General features: G+C 44.1%; 1 non-coding gene across 1 annotated transcript; it reads right to left on the reverse strand.

The window, feature by feature from the left end:
- Positions 1 to 27: 27 nt before the first annotated feature.
- Positions 28 to 1940, reverse strand: LOC123719309. The gene has a single exon (XR_006755371.1). It is a non-coding gene; the product is annotated as a small subunit ribosomal RNA (ribosomal RNA).
- Between the last annotated feature and the right edge of the window lie 3252 nt (positions 1941 to 5192).

Below are 5192 nucleotides of genomic sequence, written 5' to 3' on the forward strand. Positions count from 1 at the left end.
AACAAAACAAAAAGAAAAAACCAACGTTAATGATCCTTCCGCAGGTTCCCCTACGGAAACCTTGTTACGACTTTTACTTCCTCTAAATGATCAAGTTTGGTCAACTTCCCAGCAACGCCGACGGCCGTGAGGCCACCGCGTGTCGGTCCGAAGACCTCACTAAATCATTCAATCGGTAGTAGCGACGGGCGGTGTGTACAAAGGGCAGGGACGTAATCAACGCGAGCTTATGACTCGCGCTTACTAGGAATTCCTCGTTTATGGGGGATAATTGCAAACCCCAATCCCCAGCACGAAGGAGTTTCAACGGGTTGCCCGGGCCTCTAGGCCAGGGAGAACATGTTGATTCCTTCAGTGTAGCGCGCGTGCGGCCCAGGACATCTAAGGGCATCACAGACCTGTTATTGCTCAATCTCGTGCGGCTCGAAGCCGCCGGTCCCTCTAAGAAGAATTTTAATACGTCGCCAGTGAGTTGCGCTCCCCGAGAGTCGCGCACACACCTTGAATGACGACGCCTATTTAGCAGGCTAGAGTCTCGTTCGTTACCGGAATTAACCAGACAAATCGCTCCACCAACTAAGAACGCCATGCACCACCACCCACCGAATCAAGAAAGAGCTGTTAATCTGTCAATCCTTCCGGTGTCCGGGCCTGGTGAGATTTCCCGTGTTGAGTCAAATTAAGCCGCAGGCTCCACTCCTGGTGGTGCCCTTCCGTCAATTCCTTTAAGTTTCAGCTTTGCAACCATACTCCCCCCGGAGTCCAAAATCTTTGGTTTCCCGGAAGCTGCCCGCCGAGCCATTGTAGTAACGTCGGCGGATCGCTAGATGAACATATTTACGGTTAGAACTAGGGCGGTATCTAATCGCCTTCGAACCTCTAACTTTCGTTCTTGATTGATGAAAAACACCTTTGGCAAATGCTTTCGCTGATGTTCGTCTTGCGACGATCCAAGAATTTCACCTCTACGTCGCAATACGAATGCCCCCAGTTATCCCTATTAATCATTACCTCGGAGTTTCTGAAAACCAACAAAATAGAACCGAGATCATATTCTATTATTCCATGCACGAAATATTCAAGCGCATTTTGAGCCCGCTTTGAGCACTCTAATTTGTTCAAAGTAAAATTGTCGGCCCACCTCGACACTCACCGAAGAGCACCGCGATAGGATTTTGGATATTGAACCGGCGTTTTAACCGCCGGCTCACCGACGATATGCTCCCGCAGACGTGTCAGTATCACACCGCGGATGCGGTGCACCGACAGCGCGGCGCACAAATGCAACTACGAGCTTTTTAACCGCAACAATTTTAGTATACGCTATTGGAGCTGGAATTACCGCGGCTGCTGGCACCAGACTTGCCCTCCAATTGTTCCTCGTTAAAATATTTAAAGTGTACTCATTCCGATTACGAGGCCTCGTAAGAGTCCCGTATCGTTATTTTTCGTCACTACCTCCCCGTGCCGGGAGTGGGAATTTGCGCGCCTGCTGCCTTCCTTGGATGTGGTAGCCGTTTCTCAGGCTCCCTCTCCGGAATCGAACCTGATTCCCCGTTACCCGTGACAACCAGGGTAGTCCGCAGAAACTACCATCGAAAGTTGATAAGGCAGACATTTGAAAGATGCGTCGCCGGTACTGGACCGTGCGATCGGCAAAAGTTATCCAGATTCATCAAAATTAACGACTTCGGACGCATGGCCCTCCGCCGATTGGTTTTGATCTAATAAAAGCACTCATCCCATCACTGGTCAGAGTTCTGATTGCATGTATTAGCTCCTAGAATTACCACAGTTATCCAAGTAACTGAGTAAGATCTAAGGAACCAAAACTGATATATTGAGCCATTCGCGGTATCGCCTTAATACGGCTTGCACTGAGACATGCATGGCTTAATCTTTGAGACAAGCATATAACTACTGGCAGGATCAACCAGGGAAGCTGCTTACGCAAACGACACGCCTACACCGCGGTCACGCGGCTTCGGCGAGCCGCTGGCTCGGCGGCGTCGAGGGGCGCGCGCTTGCGCGCGCGCCTTCTCGACACGCGTGAACGTAAACGCGTCGAATTTGCACGCGACGCGACGTTCGCGCTTCATATCGATAGACTAACTTTGACCGGTCTACGAGCGGCCGTCCCGTCACGATCTCGCAACGAGGTGATGTACAACGATGCTCGACCACTGTGAGGGACATAAAACTGCAACGAACACGACCCCGCGGGCGGGAATCGATGTTGTGACAATTTGAAAATTGAACATTCATCTAAACGCAACTTCTCAATTTTTATTCAATACGTTATTGTAAACATATTAAAACTCGGCTGGCAATTACATGCGCACACACACGCATGATTCGCACTAGATACGATCAACGCCCGGAGCTTGAGGGATAAATTCCAACACGACGCTGCGCACACCGTTTCGACGATGGGCGCGTGTGCGTCCTCTTTTATACATTCTTTCCATATACGGTCGCCGTGGCGACCGCGCACGTGTCGAACACGCTAGGCGCCCTGCGTTGAGGTGTGCCTAGAAGCGTATTCTTTTAACATCACAGATAACACCGGGGGAGACGGTCCCAAATCTTGGTCGATTGGTAACATCACCATACGGTCTGCGAACGCGGTGCTATAATATAATTTTATATTATATTATATAAAATATGAGGAGGAGTAGTATGTATATTCTTTGTTATTTTGTGTTGACACAAGAGAGATATATAAAATGTACTATACACCACACACACAGAGAGAGAGAGAGCTGGGAAAGATCTCGGCGGTCTCGCATTCGAAATACGAATTTGATATAATTTCCTCCGAAAATCCATACCCATATCTATATCATCCATGCGCGAATATTGTATATAATATTCTCACACTTCGCACAAACACAAAAACAAAAACAAGAACACATTCTCTCTCGTCCGTCGTTCGTGTCTATTATATAGACGAACGACGCGCGGCAACGAGAACGAGTCGACGCTGTGCGCACGACTGTTTCGCTCCACATCTATACCGAGAGCAATAGTCCGCGTCGGCATTGGAGCGGACGTCGAATGTTTCTCGTAGAGCGAGCGAGAGAGAGACGATTTTTCCATTTTATTATGTATGTGTATTGGCGTGCAGTAGTAGCACGTAGTAGTACTAGTAGTAGTAGTAAAAAAATATTATTATTTATTTTATTGACTGATATGATTTTGTTTGTTTTCTTTTTTTTGCATAGACATTTGTATTGATAGATATGTTTCTCGTTGAAGCTCGCAGCACACGCTCAGAGAAATGGCAATGTGGGTTTATTTGAAGAAAAAAAAAACAATTAATTTATTAATAATATGTATGTATGTATGTATGTATGTATGTATGTATAATAATGAATTATAATAATTATTCCGATGCAACGTCAGAGGAAAATGTTTCTCGTACAGGTGCGGCGCGCGACGGCCGGCCGCTCGACAGTTTCGCGCCGAATGTTTCTCGTTGAAGCTCGCAGCACACGCTCAGAGAAATGGCAATGTGGGTTTATTTGAAGAAAAGAAAAAACAAAAAAAACAATTATATTTATTAATAATATGTATGTATGTATGTATGTATGTATGTATGTATAATAATGAATTATAATAATTATTCCGATGCAACGTCAGAGGAAAATGTTTCTCGTACAGGTGCGGCGCGCGACGGCCGGCCGCTCGACAGTTTCGCGCCGAATGTTTCTCGTTGAAGCTCGCAGCACACGCTCAGAGAAATGGCAATGTGGGTTTATTTGAAGAAAAAAAAAAAAAAAAAAAAACAATTAATTTATTAATAATATGTATGTATGTATGTATGTATGTATGTATAATAATGAATTATAATAATTATTCCGATGCAACGTCAGAGGAAAATGTTTCTCGTACAGGTGTCGGCGCGCGACGGCCGGCCGCCTCGACAGTTTCGCGCCGAATGTTTCTCGTTGAAGCTCGCAGCACACGCTCAGAGAAATGGCAATGTGGGTTATTTGAGAAAAGAAAAACAAAAAAAAACAATTATATTTATTAATAATATTGTATGTATGTATTGTATGTATAAATAATGAATTATAATAATTAATCGATGCAACGTCAGAGGAAAATGTTTCTCGTACAGGTGCGGCGCGCGACGGCCGGCCGCTCGACAGTTTCGCGCCGAATGTTTCTCGTTGAAGCTCGCAGCACACGCTCAGAGAAATGGCAATGTGGGTTTATTGAAGAAAAGAAAAAACAAAAAAAACAATTATATTTATTAATAATATGTATGTATGTATGTATGTATAATAATGAATTATAATAATTATTCCGATGCAACGTCAGAGGAAAATGTTTCTCGTACAGGTGCGGCGCGCGACGGCCGGCCGCTCGACAGTTTCGCGCCGAATGTTTCTCGTTGAAGCTCGCAGCACACGCTCAGAGAAATGGCAATGTGGGTTTATTTGAAGAAAAAAAAAACAAAAAAAAACAATTATATTTATTAATAATATGTATGTATGTATGTATGTATGTATGTATAATAATGAATTATAATAATTATTCCGATGCAACGTCAGAGGAAAATGTTTCTCGTACAGGTGCGGCGCGCGACGGCCGGCCGCTCGACAGTTTCGCGCCGAATGTTTCTCGTTGAAGCTCGCAGCACACGCTCAGAGAAATGGGCAATGTGGGTTTATTTGAAGAAAAGAAAAAAAAAAAAAAAACAATTATATTTATATAATATGTATGTATGTATGTATGTATGTATGTATGTATAATAATGAATTATAATAATTATTCCGATTGCAACGTCAGAGGAAAATGTTTCTCGTACAGGTGCGGCGCGCGACGGCCGGCCGCTCGACAGTTTCGCGCCGAATGTTTCTCGTTGAAGCTCGCAGCACACGCTCAGAGAAATGGCAATGGTGGGTTTATTTGAAGAAAAAAAAAACAAAAAAAACAATTAATTTATTAATATATGTATGTATGTATGTATGTATGTATGTTATAATAATGAATTATAATAATTATTCCGATACAATGTCAGAGGAAAATGTTTCTCGTACAAGGTGCGGCGCGCGACGGCCGGCCGCTCGACAGTTTCGCGCCGAATGTTTCTCGTTGAAGCTCGCAGCACACGCTCAGAGAAATGGCTATGTGGGTTTTATTTGAAAGAAAAAAAAAAAACAATTAATTTATTAATAAATGTT

Source organism: Pieris brassicae, unplaced genomic scaffold (genome assembly GCF_905147105.1).
Source record: "Pieris brassicae unplaced genomic scaffold, ilPieBrab1.1, whole genome shotgun sequence".
NCBI classification, from domain to species: domain Eukaryota; kingdom Metazoa; phylum Arthropoda; class Insecta; order Lepidoptera; family Pieridae; genus Pieris; species Pieris brassicae.